We start from the raw sequence: 22,924 nt of genomic DNA, 5'->3' as shown, positions 1-22,924 counted from the left end.
AATGAAAGCATTAAATTTCAACTCTCAGTGGTGTTTATGAATACTATAATATATATTGTGATAGACATTTTCTTTTATTCTCAGACCACAAAATAAGAAGCTTTCATTGAACATGTTTTAAATATTTAGCAGAGTACTAAATTATACAAAGACAGAAGTGGATCCAGGATAGGGATAAGGGGGTGGGCTAGGTGAGGTTAAAATTCCAGCTGAAGTGGGGGTGGTAAATAAACCACCATTCTATCTAGTGTAAATTGGATACCCAAGGGGAGTAAATTGGATACCCTCCATAGCCCCTCCAACCCCCCATGGATCTGTCACGGTACAAATATACAGTTATTTATATAGCATTTAAAGAATTTATTTGTATCAAATGCAAAGCATAAGGATTCCATCATGATGACTCCTTCATTGCAACTGTCTTTTTGGGATATGGGTTTTCAATGGAATTATGTTGTTACATGGCGCCACAGTAAGTTATTAAGTTATTTTTTTACTACCTACTTCTGGGGGATATCCTTTTGAATGCTGTACCAAGTAATCTCTAAATCACCACACTGACATCACTCACTTATAATTAACGTATGTGCTTCCATTATCATAAATGCAATAATACGACTTCCCCACATAATTTTATCATACCATGTTCTATTTATGAAGTGATTATAGAAGTAATTTCCCTTACATCCACTCCACTTTCATAAATCTATTAAGAAATTTGCCTTTGTGACATGAACATTCTCATAGACTGTTTCTCATTACATACGTTGCAGCTATGCATGTTAAAATATATCTCTAGTGATGCAGATTGGAGCGAGATAATTGAGACAGAGATAATCCTTGGAATAAATAAAAAGAGGAGAATTAAAGGGAAAATCATAGTACCAAAGTGCAAATAGAAGTCTGGTTAAGATACATGGAGTAAGGTTTGCCATGGAACTGGTATTTTTGACCCAGAAGGAGGATAAGAATAGAGGTATACAGGAATGTATAGATAATATTGACAGAGGAAAAGGAAGTAGGAATTGTAAGTGAGGTGAGGGAATTTTTGCAGGAGATGAATTAGATATAAATGATGTAGATGAAGTGTATATCAAGCTTGAAATGCTGACAACAGTGATTAAGGTAAGGATTTTAAGTAACAAGCAAGGGCAGGGAGACAATGGTTCTGGAATAAATGGAATAACCATGTATGTTACAAAGAACTACGTCAACCTTAATGAGTAGATCACTTCTAACAGTAAGTATTGGAATGAGATATCTAGTCATGCATGATTATAAGTGTTGATGATATTATACCTAATTGATTTTTTGAACGTATGTACTCATTAGTGACAGTTCAATGGATGGAGCATGAAAAAATTAATAAAAGCTACGTATGGGATTGAACTCCCAAGAAACTAATGAGTGTACCAGATATGTGATGTAAATTGGCTGTTATAGGAATATGTCCTCACTTATCCTTTGAAGACGTATTAAACATATTAGTTAGTTAAACGTCGACAAGTAGTAGTAAGGGTTAATATTTTATGAAGAAACCATACCAAGGATCCCACTTGAGGCTTTGAAAGAGTTATTAGTAAAATTAGACATTGCAATATTTCCACTGATTTTATTATAATAAAACTCAGTGGAAATACTGCAATGTCTAATTTTACTAGTATGAAGAACTTCCACCTTATCTAGCCCAACATCATACAAGATACTTTGAAAGAGCTTATCGATGAAAAAATTTCAGTGGTCACTGATAAGCATGGAAAATAACGAATGGAATGGTGGTGAATGCAGTCATTTCCTGTAAATTCAACCTCATGAGCAAATACATATGTACACAGACAACAGCTTTCCCCAATAGCCAGCAAGAGTAGCCCAGCTGGCTCAATGTTGTAAGAAATACAACTGACTCTGATTGTTTCAAACATTCCCTTAGCAGACAATGCTTGAGAACCTCAATAAATATATTCCCTTAGCAGGCAATGCTTAAGAACCTCAATAAATATATTCCCTTAGCAGGCAATGCTTAAGAACCTCAATAAATATATTCCCTTAGCAGGCAATGCTTAAGAACCTTAAAATAATATTTCTTTGATTAATCTGGCTTTGATGTTCCATGAGTCTTCAGGTGCAAGGATCCAAATTCTCTCCTTGAATTAAGGCTCAAATGTGTGGAATAAAACCAAACTTTTTCAGGATAAAGTATCGAATTGTTAACTTTCACTATATTAAAATATTCAAACCTGAAATAAGATAAGTATTGGTAACCAAATTGGCACTCTTATATTTTAACATGAGGTTCTAGATGGGCACCACTGATTCTATGGCTCTGAAACAACTTTTGATGGTAGATGCACCACTGATTCTATAGCTCTGAAGCTACTTTTGATGGTAGATAATTTGCTAGGAGGTTTTAATAGTACATAACCTGTGTTTGGCTACGAACAGCGCTTAGGCCATAGTGTCGCAATTTTTTCCGTTGAAGGCTACACATTAGAACACTCAGAGACGAGAAGACTTCTCTTGCTTACGGTGCCTTTCCAAATCTTTTTCTATCAAAATAATGAGAGGTCATTACTTAGTCACAAAAAGTACAATAATTAGTAAACTTCCACACTCTAAAGGCTCATTTGCCTAACAAATTCATTAATATGTCATACCATCTTATGAGCAAATCAGTCATTCTTACTTTTTTACCCACACGAGCTGTATTGTTTGAATCAATTTGCCTTTCTCAGCTTCCAAAGAAAACTCAAACAGTATCTTGTATACATTACGTACGAAACGTGCAAAATCCTTTCTTTTTCACGCAATCTTTCACTTGCCTCACTTATTCCTACATATTTATCTCCAAGAAATACCAAGCCGTACACCAGATATTGTTAATGGACTTACCTACAATTTTTTTGTAGTACTTTGACAAACATATCTTTTGGAAAAGGAAATACGAAAATACTTTCACCTCATAACATATATCCTCACAATTAATTATAAATTCTATAGTGACATCAAATGCTAGTAAATCAGAATGCAATCAGTAAGTACGATCTTTTTCTCTCTTTCGATTGCCAAATACGAAACTTGGCTGTTCTTCTAATTCAAACTGTCTTTGTAAACACCGACACATTTTAAATTCGTTGATGAAGTCAGCAAAACCAGGTAATAACAGATTTCTATACCTACACTCCTGTTACACCTCCTTCTTTCTCTCCGATATGTAATTCTAATATTTTTCATCAACTCACTTGGCTGGCACAAATCATAACAAACTCCTACACCGGCACAAATATTGCATAACTTCAACATTTTCAGGGGTTTGGTACACGATCTCCGACTGCAGTCCATAGAATAGACAGTATTATTTATTGGATGGTGATTATTATCAAACTTGAGATGTTTGTAAGGATTTCGTAGCGTATACCGTAGAATACGTCGAATAGCATGAAAACAGTGGTCCGTTCCGGATATATCACCGGTCTTATAGAAATATTTCACTTATTAAATTGCTATTATGGTGCTAAAAATATTGGAAATTGATTGCTGATATCGTAGATACGGATAAAAACGGAGGATGCTGCGCTTGGTCGATTATTTCTTCCGTATATTATCGTAGGGTACTTCAGCATTTCAAAACATCCGCCATTTTCAACAATTTAAACTTCACGTTAACCTTTTACCCAAGGGAAATCCATGGTTTAGCTTGACTACCACTTTAACGCTCAGATTCGACTTAACCATCGATTATAAAACAGAATTTTGGGACTTAACCGACGCTTAGCTTAAACTCCAGTTTAACCAGACATTATAAAACCGGCCCTAAAAGTTGCCTCCAAAATAACGTTCTAGATTATACCTTTAACACAATATTTTGGATAATATGAAATGCACGTGGCACGTAATATAAATAGTTCAAGTCAATTTCAATAAACACAGAGACACAAAAAAGAAACACTCACACTGGAAAAATAAACTCGGAAGCTTTCGAAGCACTACTGACTTCTTCCTTAGCTTAAGTAAGAATGGTGAGGAAAGGAGTGTGTTGGACAAGGGAAAAGAGGGGAAAGGGGAGAGGTGTATGGGGAGGGGGGTTAGGAATAGAGTATTCATCATTCCTAACCCCCTAGGCGGCTTGCGGGGTATTATGTAGATGTAGGTGCCAGATAATTTAAAGTTGGAGTAGCAGCGACTCCTATGGATAAAAATGTGGTGGTTTCCCCTTGCCTTCCACATCGCAGTACTGCAGCCGCTAAAGTAAATATTACCACGCCTACAGTGAAATGAATTTCGCTGTACTGACCACCGTGGTCTCCACCTTCACTCATGTGATGAAGAGCTGCCGCCCTCTCCCCCGGGTGATCTGAGGCATAATTGTTGGCAGCCTCCCATCGCCAAGTCACGGCATCTTCACAGGTTTAATGTATCATTGAGATGGCCTATCTTACACAGGGGTAGACCCACAACACTTCGGAATGCCGCCGCTTTTTGTCCAAGACTGTATTTTCGACAAGTAAACTCGCTTATATCGCAGCTAACCTCTATATTTAGAGGTTGATCCACCATCCGCAACTCGGTGGCTTAAAGCTGAGCTGCGAGATAACATGGTTAAGCCGCAAATTAGTTTTTCAGTTAGTAATAATACTTTCACATCATCAATCTGCCAATCTGCAAACTCGGTCAATGAGCGCAGGGCTGGAAGGGGGTATGGCAGGACATTCATTAGCTATGAACCTATGAAATTGAACGAGGGCACGTAATGTTAAAGTTTTAGGAGCACTTCAAAAGAGAGCTCTAATTATTTTTAATTTGCTCAAATGAACCGCAAAAGGAATATGTAAGGGCCAAGGACTTAAAAAAACATGCATCTTACTAGAAAAATAGTTTAAAATACGAAACACTTATCCTTTAAACATATAAGCATTGAAAATATTGATGAGGATTGACGAAGCTGACCCAAACAAGAATGATGGACACAAAAATAATGAGGTTTTCCACTTTATCGAATGAATGCAACAAACTTGGAAGAGTAATACCTACTGCAAGCATAGGGTGTCATATATTGGTCAGAAAAAATACCATGAGACAGTAAAATGAGTATAGGATTCAGGAGATGGATGAATAATTGGCTTTAACAATAAATCATGGATAATAAAAAAACGATTGCTGTATTTATTTGTTTTCTCTCTCTGATGGATGCCAACGGGTTGGTTCCGTTATTCTCCATAATTTAGCAAGATGTCCCTGCTGACTGACTGATTCCTTAATCCACCAAAACACATTCAAAACTACAGACGATAAAGCCATTACATGCTCAGGATATTCTGATTAATGTACAAAAATTATTTTGGGATAGGTATGGGATTTTGCTTATTTCCCCGAAAAATAAAGGGCTTAAAAATGCTTTAGTTAACTTCGTTGGAGATTTCCTTTTTTTGCCTTAAATCCCCGCCACATGACTATTGACGCTGCTTGCGGGGTAGTATGTAGCAGCAGATGTAATTAATAGGCCCACTAAGAAAGGCCTTTTGCCAGAAAATATGTTAGCAGTTGTTTAAAACCCATGAAAGTATATCTGCTCTTATCATAAGAACAGCATAATACTGATGATAAAAAACTTTAAGTTTTCAGATTGTCGAATATAGCTATAATTCATAAAAGACACAACCGTAGGATTTTTGAGAAAACATTCTTCGGTCTGCTTTCTACGCCATGAAGCTTGCTCTTGCTATGCATTGAAATTTTCAGGGTATCTCCCCATATGTTACAGGTCTTTAAAAACTGGTATCTAGGAGAGAATGGTGATTGATCGTGGAAGGGGAGGAAGAGGACATGATACCGCAATAGAATGAAGATAAACTGTCTCACGTCGAGCTGAGGGACATTCATTACGAAAAGGTAAAAAACCGCGATGATTTTTTACATGAAAACCTGTTTTCCCCGTAAATTTTTTAAATAATATTCCCCATGATTATAGATAGACACCTGAGGGAGGAATCTTGTGAGGGAGAAATTTTGGTACTTTATCTGCCACATAACGGTTAACTTTCACTCATGAATAACACGTGTTTTCGGGTACGTGTCTCTTCAAACGTTTCTAACCACGAATTCCACTCAAAATACCGAAAAAAAAAGTTAACATCACAGGAAACATCAAAGTAAATAGAAATTCTAAGCATCTCCCTCGCGTCAAAAAAATCACTGTAGTAAAAACGAGAGCTTGCTTAGTACCTGAGAAGAGTACCATGAGCACAAACCTAATACGTCGACAACCTTATCGACTGAATGCTGGATAGTAGACAAATACTAGGTCTAGCATGGCATGCTGTATTATTAGGGGTAGGGACGATAAGTCTTAGAAATTGCGAAAAAATAGCCTTCGTGTAATGAAGATGCTAGTTAGTAGAATGGTGTAAAATATGCAGAGAATGATTGAAACACGTAGACTTGGCGTAGGTACAAAGGCAATGGAACTGTTGGAATAAATAAAGTTATTGACACACTACAAAAGAACGAGGGATTCCTAAATTCTCTTTAACGTAATTAATAATGGTTATGCGACATATCATCCGACAAGAAAAGATTCCGATCGAAGACTAGAAGAAATAGAGGCAAGATATGTTCTGAGAAATATTCAACCTGCATGAAAATTAAATTGGGTATTTGATTAAAAAATCAACTCCAGTCACTCTTGATACAGTTCTTCACTATATACACTAAATTTTAATTTAAAATCGTCGTAGGTCCATTCCCATACCTTTCACTCGCACACTTTTGATGCTAACTACCAGACATGCAGCGGCAACGATGGATTATGCCGAGTTCAAAGTACATATTCAAGGAAAAAAATAGAAACATTTATTTTACCTCCAATTGAATACTTCCAAGGAATTATTATGCTTAATACTGACCAATAAATTTCTCAAGCAATTTTTAACCACTTCATTCGATAGAATACCCGTTTTTTCACAGATCAAATCCGCATTTTTCTCGCTACTTTAATTAATTTATCGTCTCCCATCTTCTTATTATTTCTCTTCAGTCCATATTAAAAATGAATGCTGTGTGGGCTTCAGTTTTCCAACACCTTTCACGCGATGGTAACGAAATTTGCACACGCATCTACATTGGAGCCGTTCCAAAAAGAATGTGAATACGATGGTGCGATATATCACGGATATTCCGTTATTAATTTTTCTCCCGGAGTTTTCCAGAATTTACAATCAACTTAAAAATAGTAGAGTTTTAATTAAATAGTGCTGCTTAACCCTTAAGCCATATAGAGAAGGGCCTTAGGTCAGCTGAAAAGGCATTAATAACAATGAATTCAGGAAAGTTTAAAAGGAATAACAGTCGTTAAATCTGGAAACCATAAAATGCCAACTTCATGCAGCCAATTTCTTTTAAATTACTCTTATTAAGAAGTCTAAAAACTAAATCTGGAAAGACACCAACTCGTAACACCGCGCTGGTAAACTGATCTGAGCGGAGTAACCGACAAGAAATCCCAGCAAACATTCCGACAGTTGAACTGTATCATGCTTCTAGATTAAGCACTGAGGTGCAAGCAAGTGTAGCCGGCCAAGTAACTCTCTTTTGGAAATCGTACCCCCGAATACAATTGTTGCTGGGCACAGACGTTGCTTGTCGAATCTCTCTTTGGGAGCCAACCCAATAATAATAATGATAGTCCACTATCAAGTCACTAACACGTTGCAACCGACGAGCAAGTTGCACTCCTATGCAATGCAGTGACCCACGCAAGGCAAAGAATAAGGCCATGGAGACAGAAGTGGCTCGCTTGGACTCTTTCTTATACTCGTAGATGGGTCCTTGAACATCCAGTGTTACAAAAGTAAATCATTGAATCCTACGGCCTGCGCGTGATTGTTTAATTCTCAAGATATCTACGGAGAAAAAGCCCACAGAATGACTGGTCACAATAATCTAACATCATAAATTTCCTTTACAATATATTACCTCCAAAATAAATGAGTTTGGCAGGTATCATCGAGAAGGCTGCTCATCCTAGAAGCCGAAGTAATGGTTACAATATTGTGGCTACGCCTGGGGGCAATGCATCGTGGTCAGCACCATGTGCCCTCTTGCGTCGGGATTCGGACTTGAGGGACCTGGGTTCAAATCAGAATTTACGTATGAGCGCTCAAAATTTAAAGTATAGCTAGGTGATTTCCTGGCGGCTGAATGGAAGGGGCTGGCGGATGGCGTGCTTCACACTGATCGGAGTTTTCCGCCCGCACTTTTTCCTCGTCCCTTTTCCCCATCGTTCACTTTTCCGCCTCGGAAAATGCTCCACTCAGGATCAGGCTGGTTAAACAAATTAGGCAGGTAGTCACTAGACTCGGAGGCTGCGCCCTTGGCTTAGATTTCCGGAGCAATTGAGAAGAGATATGCTTCAGAGCGACGCGGAGAATATCATATTAGAACCACACTCTATTTCCAGGTCCGACAGAACCAATAAATTAAGAGAGATGTTTTGCCGAACGGATAGCGATGGAAAATAGATTTTCCCCCGAACAATAAAGGACTTGAATAAATGTTTGGCGGAACATCATTAGAGCATTTCCTTTTTACTTCCTCACGTCTGGTGTCCTAGTTGGCTTGTATGTAAATGTACCATCTTCGTAAGCCTTTTTTTAAACACAATTGTTCAACGATGCAATGATCCGCGCTCCTTTCCTCTAACGCCTCCCTCGCCAAAGCTATTCACTTCCTGATAACCTCACTTCTGCGTCCGTTTTCCGCCTAACCTAATCGTTGAACTGCTTTACTTCCTCAAGTTAAGGCACATCTATTTTCATTCCAGGCGACACATTTCTAACTCGAGATAATTTACAAAACAGCATTACCGTGTTCTCCTTTGATACTCATTCCTCGTACCGTTTACGGAATGCATCAACCAATGCCCTTTCGGCGAATCAATGCACGATCATCTGCCAACCTCACGGATTTCAATGTCAATTCAACTTCTGCCAGCCCCGTCCCTGCCTCCCCATTTCCTCTGCACACTTGCAAAACAGCCACTCAGGTAATGGACAGCCTTTTCTCACACCTTGGCCAAAGTTTTCCCATCCTAATTCTCCGCCGCCACCCTCACTAAAGCACTTCATTTCATGTGAATATTACAAAGGATCCAGTCGCATATTCCCCAGCCTGCGCCCCTTTTCTAAGGAATACCTATTGATTTTACCCACTGCACTTTACCAAATGTGTTTTCAAAATCCACGAAGTAAGTATACACGCCCTGTTTATATCACAGGTGCCTCTCCACCAGGTGCCTCATTTCACCGATATCACATTTCACGTAAACTTTTCCCTCCTCAATCCCAACTTATCCTCGCCAAAATATTTTTTCCGTCGTCTCCATTTGTCTACCAATGATTCCTATTACCACTATAGCGATATTAGGCCAGTAGTATTGCCAGTTTGTTTTATTTGGAAGAACAGAATGCTTTTCGGAGGATGGAACAATCTCTCATCCCACAAACAGCTCGAATATCTACTACTACATGCTAAAATATTTTGTGAACGGAACTCCAGGATACTATGGTAAGAGTAGCAAGCAGTGTAAAAATGTAAAAAAAATGAATTTGGCAGTAAAAGCCGAAAGAAAGGTAAAAGGTTCCCGTAAAAAATAAATGTTTGCAGTGTGTTAAGGTTTCTATTTGTAATTACTACAGAGATATATTCTTCAGATGTATATTAATCGAACAAACATTTTTCCAATAAAAAATGATAGTTTTCTAAAATTCACTACACGATCCTTGCCATCCTTGCGAAAATAAAAAGCTCTAAAACAAAGTGAAGGTTTAAACGCTGCAGTGCTAATTATCTGATATGCCAAATTTATGTTAGCCGCCAACTATCAAAATCATTTCCATTTGTACGGCTTACACTTCGTAAAAAAACACAGCACAGTCTTTATAAATTGATAAGTGCACAGAGAGTAAAAGTACAGCTCAGAGAATGACTGGTTACGTTGATAAGTTATTACTAAAACAAATTTAACCTCAGCCAGAATGATAAAATATAAAAACTGTGTTCAAGTGGATTCAACTCGAGGAATAACCAACGAGAAAAGTTTACAACTTCTCAGAACAAGTTTCATTCGTCAATGAAAATTACTCAAAATAATCGCTTCCACAACTGCACTACACTTTCAATTACTTTGCCGCCTATTCTGCAAATGAATCATTGGAAAGCAGTTCACTGTGGTTTCTTTCAGCTGTCCTTAACTTAGCAGTGCTTGAAAGTGAGCATGAAAAATCTTTAAGTCAGACTTAGGGATACCGGAAATATCATTTAATACGCTAAAAGAATCAATGAACAACAGACAATCTTAGTCTATGACCTTAGCGACAAAAGAATGGAGCAGCTGGTCCCCCAAAAGCCTTTCCCGACTCTTCATTTTCTTACGCAACATAATAAGTCTTAAATGGCCAAGACAGCCTGTACTCGTACATATTTCGCCCGAAATAAAAAAAATCGCTGCAAACACAAATAAAATTTCCATTTGAAGCCCTTAGAAGTTAATTTTAAAATTCAATAATATTTAAACTTATAATATGACAATCCACATTCATTATTCTGATGGAAAATGGGAACACGTCATGATTTCAGAGCTCTCTGTAGTTGCAAGAAGGTATTGCGAGAAGGGGACCGACAGCTGCGCCATGAGGGAGGGGCAGGGAGTGATGGGTGGAGAGAAAGCGGCGTCGCCATTAGCCCGTTGTTTACGATAGGCGCCATGGGGACAACGGCTTGACGTCCCATCTGACAGACGGAGAAATACATTTGATGTCCCTCTATAGAGCAATCAAGCATATATCGGGCGGTCTCTGAAAATTCTTTGCCATCACCAGGATTCAAACCCGCGCTCACGAGACCAGCTCTATCCGGCACACCAACCAGAATCCCATCCGTCAACTCAAAACATAAATGGAAGCAATTCAATAACTCATTAGTATACGCATGAATAAAAACCGGCTAGTGCAAGATTTCATTCCAGCCTAAAACGTAGAGCCCGTAGAGCTATGCAAGCCTTAAATGATTTCAAGGCCAGAAAAAGTAGCATTCTTGCCATTACTGAACATGTGATGACAAAGGATGATAATCTTTATCAGAATGGAAAATTATCTACTTCAATAAATAAACACTTCAAATTACAGCCTTTATCGTGATTTTCCTGTGCGTCATCCCGCCGTGTCATGGCACAATCACAAAATCCATCTCAACGCAATGGTTAAAGATCACGAATGAGCAGAAAATGCTTCAAGCCCTCCGATAAATTTCCACTATGATCTGAATTAAAAAGAGACATTTTCAACGCAAAGTTCAAGAAATTCATGACAGTATTCACATTGCGAAAAACATAAGACACTTTCACTTAATTCGTTCCCATCCTCATGAACACGATCTATTTTAGGAACCTCTTAAGTTCTATATTCTCTGCGTGCAAATATATCAACAGTGAAGCCAAAATTTGCCGATTTTAGCATTCAACTGTGGGAATCTTCAAAGCCATGCATGCTATTAACCTGATAGTGAAAAGGCTTCAGTTCAAATGCCCCATTAATTCTTTATCAGACTGAGGCGAGTCATAATGTAGAGTCGTGGCTAATATGATCACATTTATTTCCCTTTGTTTTATTTACTGAAAATATTCTAGATGAGCTAATAAGTCTCATTAGAGAATTTTATAAAAAAGATTAAAAGCTATGGCGTGGCCATATTTTACATCACAAAAATTCTGATACCAGCAGGGAGAATTTTCCATCCGAGCAGTTGCAATTGCGAATTTAAAGCTGCAGGATACGGAACCAACCAAACGCAGTTTGTCCACACCCTCTGGTGGCTAACCTTCACACTACCGCTCAGCGGCGGGATTGCAGAGGAGAGGAAAGGCGTGGCAGATCATTTTCAACAAAGCTAGACGCCCTGATGCTGAGGCGTCAGAGTCAAAAAAATACGAAAAAGACGTTAAATTGTTGTTCACGCCATTTAAACGGAATTATTTCTTTGGCCTCAAAGATGCAGTGTTTAACAAACAGTGATTCTCGACCCCACCGTAATATATACTCCCGCTCGAGCGAAATGACCCCGAAAATAAAAGGGACCTAAAAAACTAGCTGACATAGAAGGAAGGACATCCTGTGAATGAATGACATGAGGAAACATGCTATATCCAGAAAATAATAATTTTGGGTCTTGTGTAAGATTTATATGGAAAATACTGAAAAATTTGACTTCTCTGATCCAAAAGGCACGTGACACAGGAAATATATGAGATATTTTTTGGCCCAAATCTGATTTTGCATGAAATGGATGCAATGAAAAAGATCCCCACAGTAATTGAAAATCCCTAAATAAGGCGAAATAAAGGGGCCACAGGAAGCTCACATCTCGAACAAACAGCATTATTTTCGAGAAATAAGCTCCATTAGTCGCTTTAAATATTATTCTCTTTCACCCCCTTCAGCTCAAGTGATCAGATAATATAAAATTTTGAATGCGAATGAAAAAAGAAAGAAGTATTGGACAGGCTATCTAAAATTATATTAAATATAAGAAACACTCCATTCAATCACATCAAGCCCATCCCAAACCTTTATTTAAATCACGCCAGCTCATTGCCCTGGCAGAAAAAATATAAAATGAATTATAAGAATAATTATATTAGTGGCTTAGGAATATCCTAAGAAACACTTAGTAATTTGGTGAACACACCTGCTAAATCATCAAAAAGCAAGTAAGTGAGAAATCAAAATTTTAAATTAAGTTTCCTTTCAAAGGAGTAAAGAGCTATTTCACAAAACCTTTATGCCGAATCTGACAATTGGAAACAATTATGCCTATCAGTTTTCCGTTTTATGATTCACAACTAACTTCCCGAGTAATCAGCCGCGGACGTCGGAATAATCTCCCCCTCAACGCAACGTGCATCGATAGGCGTACACTTGACTCTCCGCTCCGATCCAATCCCTGCTACGCACCTTTCTCGCTCACCACCAAACTAGTCGACTCCCAATCCAAATCCCTAACTGTTCGATGTAGCCGCGGACTCCGCGATTTTTTCTTGACACACGAGTGCAAGGCTGAACGCATACAATAATTTCATGACGACTTATCTATTTTACCATTCACCTGGCTCATTCCTGAAATGAGTCAGGTCTGAGCGGTAGTCGATTCCAACGTAAACATTGTCTATTTCCACTCGAGTTGCCCATTTCTGCAGCGACAAGCCTCAGCCACGCCCATGTATCGATTCTTGTAGCAAACACATGCCCCTAGTGCCCCACATGACGGCCTCCAAGTTAACTAACTCTCAGCTGGTAAGTGCCAACTCCCTTCCAAACCGCCACCCTTGATGAGTTTAGCGAGCGCTGTTCCAATGGGCTCAGCCCACTCCGTCCGCGCTCACCCAATCGAGGAGAGCCAATTCCATCTGGCACACATCCACCACTCCTGCATTCCTCCGCGAGATTGCTCTCCAGAAAGATGCTATAGCAACACCATCCCGATGGCATTTAGCGCATTGCTTGCATCGAGTAATACATCAGTGCATTTGAATGGTTGGTTACCACGGCAGGTGGCGGGGGAAGATCTCGCCACAGACAGATAGAACATGACAATTTGAAGGAAAAAGCGGCGCACTGATAGCCACTAGCTTATAGCCCGGATTGGATCTTAAATTTACACCTTCACTTTTGTCCGAACCGTAAATATTTACATAGAGCCGAGAATTTGAGGACAAATTCTACTAAAAATTTAACATAGTCTGCGATCAGTTTCCTTACCCCATATCCTCTTCTGTTTATGAGATGATACTGCAGAGAAGATGATTTTGCATGGCTATACACGGCTGAGTATTGTATTTGTATTTTTTTATTTGTTGATTTGAAAAAATTAAAGTTGAGTTTCATCGAGTGATTCACGATACAGGGGCCTAATAACGGTTACTAGACCGGTAAAAACTGCGAAATAACAATTTGCGGATAGGCAAGGAATGAATGCGAGAAAATTTTGTTCGCACTACCATCTGTTCTGAAAATTCAGAATTATACATCGATTGTCCGATTTTTAAAAAGATATTCCGAAGACTATGAGTTGTTATGAAATCATAACGACCTGGCATTAATTTCTGAACTTTATTTGAAGAGGAGTGATAAAAAATTTCCATTTCCATCATGCATCACTTTTGACGCTAGAATCAGTGGCTAAAATTTCAAATTCATCAGAGATTTGTATACGAATTTTCACGACAGATAACCTACACCTCCGCCTTCAATCTGACCTCCATTCGAACGAGCTTTCTGCGAAATATTCGTTGTCACAATAGAATTCCATTTTTCTCACCTTTCTCTTTCCTTCCTACGTAATGGAACCATAAATTAACTTTTGAAGTGTAGATGCATAATTTAATAATCTTGCCTGAAAGCATACCGAAGTCATCAATCATGTTCAGCTCAAAGTTAAAGCCTTAAAATTATATTGCATAATAGAAGAAAAACCTCCAAGGAAATATAACGTAAAAATCAAAAATATATTAGTGAAATTTCTACAAATGTTAAGTATTTCCCACCTCCCCACATGCTCTTTTTTTCACGCTCCTCGCCCACAACGGAAAAGCCTACGCCCATCAATCTTCAGTATTCTTTAAGCTTTAGAATAGTGAAACACAGTGCTTCACGTATTGGTTAGAAGGCATCCATGAGGCAGGGTTGTGTGCTTCACAGCGATCGTTTCTATTATGACTGGTTGAATAAAAGCGGTGGCATCGCCATTGGAGCTAGTTGTGCTTGAAATTATTCACTCTGATGAATAAGAGATAAGCCCTCGCAGTGAGACGTCAAAATAACAATTTTCAAACATAACAATTTCGGATCGCATTGCCAATCACTCAGAACCAACCAATGAGGGTGAAAACTATCGGAATGATTCAAATCAGATTGAAGCACATATCCTACGGACACAGACTCAACCCGGGGGAAGCTTCAGGAATCAACTAATCCTAAACATGCTAAAGCTATGGTTTTTCTCGTCAGAACTTCTAAAGGAACCTTGAGAGACGCAGACAAAAAATTTCACGCAGACGTAAACGAGGGGATTGCACGTGAAAATGGGTAACGGCAGTCTGAGTGGTACCCTTAATTATCACACCAGGCTTTAGGTTCAAACAGCGATGAGCGAGTAATGGGATTCAAACAATACTTGTCTCAAAAACATCGGTCCGATACCCTGTGTTAAGAAGCTAAAACGCAGACTACACTGGATTATTCACCGCATTCATTGCATTTATTTGGAAGCAATGGAGTTTCAGTATGACGTTGAGCTACTTTTGTAAATTAGCAAACGGAGCGTCAAAAAATAGACCTCTTAAGTTGATTACGTTCGGGCGTGAATCATTGAGCGAGTCAAATACCGTCACAGTGAGAGGCTAGTTAATGAGCCAAAAATCAATTTAGAGGAAATAATTAATCATTGATATAATCGCGATCAAGAAAGAACTAAGAGTGAAAGAGAAAGGATAGGAGGAGTGGGAGGATAAGTCGTTTGCAGCATCGGCCTTGAGCAGGACCACAACGGAAACCAAGGAAGAGAGCCAATCCATGAGGGCGAGTTTCACTTTGCCGCCCTTTCCCTCCACTTAATCCTCGTCCCTGCCTCCCAGAATGCACCGCCTGCGTGTGTGGCTACTATGAGACAAAAACGATAATTACGCTAGGCTAAGTGATCACAAAGGACCGCAAACCGATATTGATTGATCGAACTGAATCACAGGTTAGGCCACTAGGTTATGTTTAAGTAATATATGGAACTAACGTAAGAGATGAAACGATGGTGTGATTAAAACGTTTGGCTAGATTCACTGAATTTCTAACTCATTGATCAATTTCCACGAATATCGAGTACATCAAGAGTGATATGACAATTGCATACTGATTATTTGAAGGGAATATAACAGCACGAGACAATCTGGAATACACGTAAGAAGAATGATGCAGAAACTCAACATTATCCTACCGTTTTTCGAAGGAAAGTTTTGGAAATCCAATTTAAAGTGGTCGATATTTGTAAATATAGTGTATATGAAAACATTTTCATGCATAAAAACTAAAATAACTTTCTACAAATAATCATTTTAGTTTTTTATCATATTTGTGAGGCTAGAAATTGAATAGCCAACCAAAACTGCAAGCATGAATGAAATATATTAAAGTTCTCTTCAAAGTCGTAACAATGGATTTTATTTCAATACATTTCAAATCCTAAAATGCTGGTATTTCAATTGCCTACTTGAGCCAGAGGGAATTGTAAACTATGAAAAAATTTTAATATAAAAAACGTCCTGACTAACGTACTATGCCAATGTATTTCCAATGACTAAGAGAAGCAGATGACTTACACCACTTATTGAGACATTGCCTAAAATTCCATTTTGAACTTTATAGCAGCCACTAGCCACTTAATCATTAGAGCTAATTCGGGGCGAAGTAGTATCTTGACCTTCATTTACCAGAGAAAATTTCAAGTTTTAGGTATAAATCTGCTCTAAATATTACAAGCCACTTGAAGAAGGCAGGAGCAAGACTACCAGTTGAAGAGGGCGCGGTTGTTCCGAAAAATCCGCCAGCGAAACCAACGGCTGTTGGAGCCTCTCCCCACTCTCATGTTAGCAGTCAATTCTATTGACTGAGTTCGGCGTCCGTTGATTCCCAAGATTTCCGGCAAAAACCGTCTCAAAACAGCCGACCCCTTAAGAGGTTTTAGGCACTCTCCTCCCGCCTGACACTTCCTTCGCTAACTCTACCCACCACTCAGAGGGATGCGTTTGCGAGTTACCTCAAGTTTGATGCAGCGTAAATCAATCACATCCGAATAGCCCTTCATTCTTTGATGACCATCGACGCGCATGGAATAGAAAATATTTTGTGTCAAAAGAGAATTCCTCACGAGAAAATCGAAAATGGACGTGGATAATTATTGGAGGATCACGTCACATCTCCACATATTTGATAAAAATGCAGTGAAATCCATATGAAATACATTGCTAATAAAAATGTGTAAAGAAATTGCTATGGTCCGTTGACGAATATCCCACTTACATTTAAAAAATCTGGACTAGAAAATCTGTTGGTATTTGAACGTGGAATTAGTCACGATTTATGTTTCTCAAATTTTTCGTTTAATAGCTCACTAAACATTGCTTCAGCTAAACATGCAATACATCACAATTAAAAAATTCATAAAAGTTTAGTTTTACTAGCTTTAACCGAACGAATTATTGGAAAAGAGGACTTTAATAATGTAAATAATAAACCATGATTGAATTAACATAGAGAACTAATCTGGAACAAATAATATAAACTAAATAATATTCCAAATAATATTCCGGAAAGTGAAACTACTGAACGCAGGTAGAACTTAGTCCAGCCAACACCTTATCCATTGACTTAGTCATAAAATATCTTATAAATATAGTAATCTTGCTCATTTAAATAGCAAAATTATGCTGGAAAATCGATCATGACTCGCAGGCGAGGAGCTAAATTAAAAATTGGTGAATATTAGTTCAAAGGATATGTCCTTTTACCAATTATTCATTCAACGCGGTCACAAGGCGTTTATCTGGAGGAAATTTTCGAAAATAGTGTTCCCGCCTATTGTTGTCAAGAACGCCCGTAATAATACATAGTGTCATTCATCAATGTCGCTTAACAATTCCGATGATACAAAAACACTAAGGAGCAAAAAAATGCACGAGAGCAACATCGAAGCGGTCTCTATTCACACGTTCGTTGAATCATCATTTAATATATTAATTCTATGAACACTTAACGTTAATATTACCAACACTCATTTAAAAAAAGTGCTGCCTACAGTTGTGCCTTTGACTCAAGGCTACCACCGAAGAGCACCGCCCTTATTCTCGTAATTGATCAAGCCAGAACTCCATGGGTGCTTCCCACGTGCAACAAGCTAAAAGTGGGTTTTGAGAACTAAGTATCCTTCTGCGACCTTAAATTATCATTATTGATTTAAATAATACATAAAATTATCCTCAGGAAGCAAAGAAGAACAAATGGCTAAGGACTTATAAAATATAACGTATTTTCACCCATCATCCCGTCACGGAACTAATAGATATGATTCAGGACATATTTTTCCACAAATAATACAAGTTTAACGTCTCTTGTAGTTCTTTACCTAAAAATTATCAAAAAATACGGCGCCATAACAGCTCTATCTCCAGTAGGTCATTGATTTTGCTCACTACGCAGCCCTAAAAGTAATGTTGTGAACAGGTTAAGTACAACAGGAATATGCAATCACCACATCTGTGCCATTTTGCCTTAAATATTTCTCAGAACAGAATTGTTGCTTTTAAAAGTTCTCGGATTCTTCCAGCTTCTGCTTAGGTAAAAATGGATTTCAAAACTAACAATTTTAGCCAACCTTTCTGATCAGCTAAAAATTTGGATACTCACTTTTTACATATTGCCAGCCGAGGCAGTCAATGACTTTCTGCTAAATTACAATCACCGGTATACAAAGCTCCCCTCAAACATTTCACTCGTTTTCTACCAAAACCTACTCGACGTTTTTATATCATGATAGAACACCGCCAAAAATGTTTATTTACTAACGATCGGGTAGTTATATCAAGGATATCAGCCTTGACCTTACTTCTAAAGAATTAGTACAAGAATAGGATGGTGAAACTAACTTACTGGAAACTTATTACGTGGCATAGTTTTCACAGAAAGTATGATGTTGAATATCATTTAATCAATTTCCACATTAGAATGTAAACGTAGAGGAATAAGAACAGGTAGAACGCTTCTACACTGCCAACTTCCATAAGGCAAAATGCATTCTTTTCACCCTCATTCACAGCAGCAGTTTTCTAAATATCTCACCCACCGTTTATTAATGTTTTTTTCCGAAATTTCGAGCTACACGCACGTTCCCGATTGCCAAATGCATACTTTCAAATAAATATCAGAATTAAGTGGGTCACAATAAAAATTATGATTTTAGTAGCAGATAATGATTAATCTCAGAGTTCTGCTAAACGATTTCGATTTAATACCAGAGAGGATAGTTATTGGGTCACAAAAAAGGTGAAATAAGAAGCATAAATTGCCCACCAGTGGTTTATATAAAATTTACTCAAAATGCAGCTTATTTTTACTTATTTCACTTCCATAAATGAGGTCCTTAAGCATTTTGAAATTCTTACACTATATGTTTCGCTAGCAAAATGCAATATGTTCCATAATCAACCCTCTTTGTTTACTAATCGGTTTCCATCTAAGTTTCCGATCAAAATGCCAATTAATAATTGAGGACCGAATTCCAGACATGAGATGAATGTAAACTAATTACAATAGTCTATTTAACGCTGGGACGGTACTGAAAATCCTCTCAAGGATTAATGGCATGTATCGACTGAGTGTTGCCCTACTATCATATAATTGCATCTTTTGAGTCTAATCACAGCATTAATGACTAATCGCCCGCACACTGATGCAGTCTCATTTATACTGAGAGACTCGAGCAAAGCATTGAGCATGAGGGGCCGAAAGTAGGTTCCACGCCCAAACATTGGGTGTGGGGAAGGGTGCGGGCGCTGCCTTACATCTTGGGTGTACACAAGTCAGGGAGGAAACTCTCATTCAACGCAAAGGGGGTTGCGGGGCAGAGGCAACAATAAAAGCGGTTCAACGCCCTTACCCAAGCAGGAAAAACTGTTGCTGATGATGACATTATTATCACTCACGGCAAACACGACCCACACCAAGATCTGACGTAGATATCTATACAAATTTAATCTCAAGTCAATTGAAGGACAACAGAACCTTAAGTTCACCGAATTTCCGGGATTCGTGCGTACTTCAAGCGAAGCGCATCAATGAGTGAGCCGAACAAGATGCAAGGATTCGTATTCAAATATTTATAGAATTAAAAGGAGACTAATTACTCGCGAAAAAAAGCATTCAAGATCACTGAATACTCTGCTGCAGTTTTCCGTTGCGATCCCATAAACTGAGCTCTATCACATTGATGTTATCACAGTTTGACCAAAAAATTACCTCTATCCTACTCAGATAACAAAGTTAATGGGATTAAATTATAAATCGATCCAGGAGAGAGAAGTGAAAAATGCTTCTCTCAAGAGAACGTTGACGATGCTGGCGTTATTGGGGGCTTCTGTTCAGACAGCTACAGTAGAAACCACACCCTTGGGTGGATCCTTCACCACTATTGCCAAGGAATGTTTCACCAAAGTTATTACCATGAAACATACCCCAGCAGAGAGCTGTTGAGGATATACCTCTCCCTACGAACCTACTTCCGACATAAACTGTCGGAGAACACTTTAGCTGTCGAAGCATAATCCATTTGAAAATGAGGATCCATGTACTACTTTATTCATGTAGTTTTCACCAATATTTTCGCCTCGATCACCGCAGAACCATACCATTCATCGGTAGTGACACATTACATATATGTTGGTAATGGAAGCGATACACTCTCATCGTCCCAGGAGAGCATCCCAGCAATCCAGGAATCTTCTGTGAGCGCACATTGAGTGTGAGGGACGGCCATTTACTCGGCAAATGATTGCGAGGATAGGCAAGGGAGGGAACGGAGCGAGCAAATGTTGTAGTAATGTGCGGTGGGTGCAGGGTGGGTGGGGAAGGGTCGAGGACGGGGTCGACAATCTCCGTCACGTGACTCACGGCCCCGATTCAAATGGAAAGCAAACCGAATGACACATACGGACGGGGCGGGCCAAATGAGACGCATCGGAAGACATCGAGAAGAGGCTTACCCTCTGGCCAGCCTCGGCATCTTGGCCGTCCAGGGGCGGGCCGGGGGACGAGGGACAGGGGCGGCGCACGTGGTCGGCCCTTCGAAGAAACGTCGATATCGGACCCGCCCTCCAGGCAAGCAGCGCCGCCCCCCCTCCAGCGGCGACCTCGGAACCAAGGCCGCCCTCAACCGGGCTGTTCTCCTCGGCGGCGACGCCCACCCACTAGGCCGGCGAGTCGCTCTGCGGCCCGCTGCGGTGGCGACCGACCGGCGGGGGGAAAACACGCTCTGCGGACGGCGGCTCGTGGTGCTGGCGGAGCTGCTCCCCGCTCGCTCTCAGCGTGCTCGGGTCGATGGCGAATGCCGACTGATGTGAGCGCGGTGGGTCGTAGCGGTGGCGCTAGTGGCGCCGGAGGGGAGGGGCGCTGGAGGGGGCCGAGGGGGAGCCGGAGGGGGGCTCAGGGGGCCGGAGGGGGGAACGGCAGCAGCGAAAGCGAGCCCAAAAGATGAAGAAGAGAAAAGAACACCCTTGGCGAAGAATATATTATAGTCGTGATAATGTTGAGACGAGAATTGGCTCTCGGGTGAGGGTGAGGGTGGTAGCGGGCATCTTTTTTTCTTTAGCGCCGCGGGTCGGAAGTGAGTGGGGAGTGCGAGCGGAATCTCGCGCTTGGATCGGCAAAAACTATTGGTAAATATTTTACCAGGGACATGTTAAGTGTGGCACGCAGGCACGGGGGCGAGCGAGCGATCCCAGGTGCGGCGGGGTGCGGCAGGGTGCGATGGGATTAAGTGGGTCGGCGACCCCCCGCACGGATGAACCCCTCCCGCCGCCTTCGATCCTTGGCCGCGGCCGTAGTTCCGGCGGGGAGCCAATCCGCGATCCGCACGTGGGTCGGACGAGCACCGTGAGCGCACGGCACGCACCGCACCGGGAGGATGCAAGACGAGCGTGCCACATCCGGCGCATCCCGTCGGCATGCAGGGAAATAGCCGTAGGGAAATTTTCAAACGATTTAAGATCTTCACGCGAAAGCTCCCTCAGTTTGGACTCATCCGGTCAGAGCGGGAAGAATACGTCCCGCATATGAAAACCGAGTCGTTTTTCTTAACGTCACCGTTATTACACCACATCACCAGGCGTGAATCCCGAGTATTATTAAAGAAACATTTTAGTTTCCCCGACACTAATTCATCTCCGTTCTTCTAGCAAGAAGGCGTGATGTAATTGAATAGAACACAAATGAATCAGAAATATTTCATTTTCGGAGAGGGAGATTTGGAGGTGATGTGGGAGACGCTCTGATGTCCATTATGATGACACCCATGTGTAGATGCCTGCCGTACCGACGAAATAAACCCGTAGGAGGACACCAAATAACTGTTTTACTAGCAAAATACAAATTCCATAGAATTGAGCCTGATATTTCAGAACGCTTTGGAAATACGCTTGTGTGGATATAAACATCCATAAATTTTATTTGTCCGTAAAAAAGAGTGAGAAGCAGTCTAAGGACGCATTTATGTAAGCTTCTTGAATTAAAATGCTTCTGTAATGAGCATGTATCCTGTATTTCTCTTCTTACTACGAGCAAAGAAGTACAATCAAAACAGATTCATCAGTCTCCACCCTTGATTTCAACGGTCTATCACCTTCGGGGCAGATGGGCGCATCCTGCAGCCTTTAAGTCGATGAGTGAGCTGGACACCGACGGAGATTATGAGCTTTGTTCGGTTAAATATCAGAGAAGATCCCACATGTAGCCATGTTTTGAAGAACTGAGACCTTGCCGGCGGTGTTGTTCCACGGAGGCACCGTATATCCAAATGACGCGTTAAAACCCCACCACGCGACACTCATTCGCTTTGAACCGGCTCGCACCGGGATCCGCGGGTGTCAAGGTGAAAGATTTTCCTGCTTCCACGTCGTGGGGTTTTGCGACCGGAAGTTAGCTACAACACTCCCCCAACAGCCCTCTGCCTTGACCACTTGACCAAAAATTGGATAAATCATTGTGCAAAGAAAATGAAAGTTATTTGAACAGCCTCAGGTCAAAATATATTATGTTCACTCGTGTAAAGTTTCCCCAATGAA

General features: G+C 40.0%; 1 protein-coding gene across 3 annotated transcripts in view; it reads right to left on the bottom strand.

The window, feature by feature from the left end:
* The window catches only part of LOC124170605 (tolloid-like protein 1), a 370,867-nt gene extending 349,689 nt beyond the window's left edge, over positions 1 to 21,178 (bottom strand). For all 3 annotated transcript variants that reach the window (XM_046549431.1, XM_046549433.1, XM_046549432.1), the window contains exon 1: positions 20,849 to 21,178. The gene's annotated coding sequence lies outside the window, so the exon portion shown is untranslated. The remainder of the gene's footprint in view (positions 1 to 20,848) is intronic.
* Between the last annotated feature and the right edge of the window lie 1,746 nt (positions 21,179 to 22,924).

Source organism: Ischnura elegans, chromosome X (assembly GCF_921293095.1).
Source record: "Ischnura elegans chromosome X, ioIscEleg1.1, whole genome shotgun sequence".
Classification (NCBI taxonomy): Eukaryota; Metazoa; Arthropoda; class Insecta; order Odonata; family Coenagrionidae; genus Ischnura; species Ischnura elegans.
Note: the sequence above shows the minus strand (reverse complement) of the source record. Positions and strands in the feature narration are given on the sequence as shown.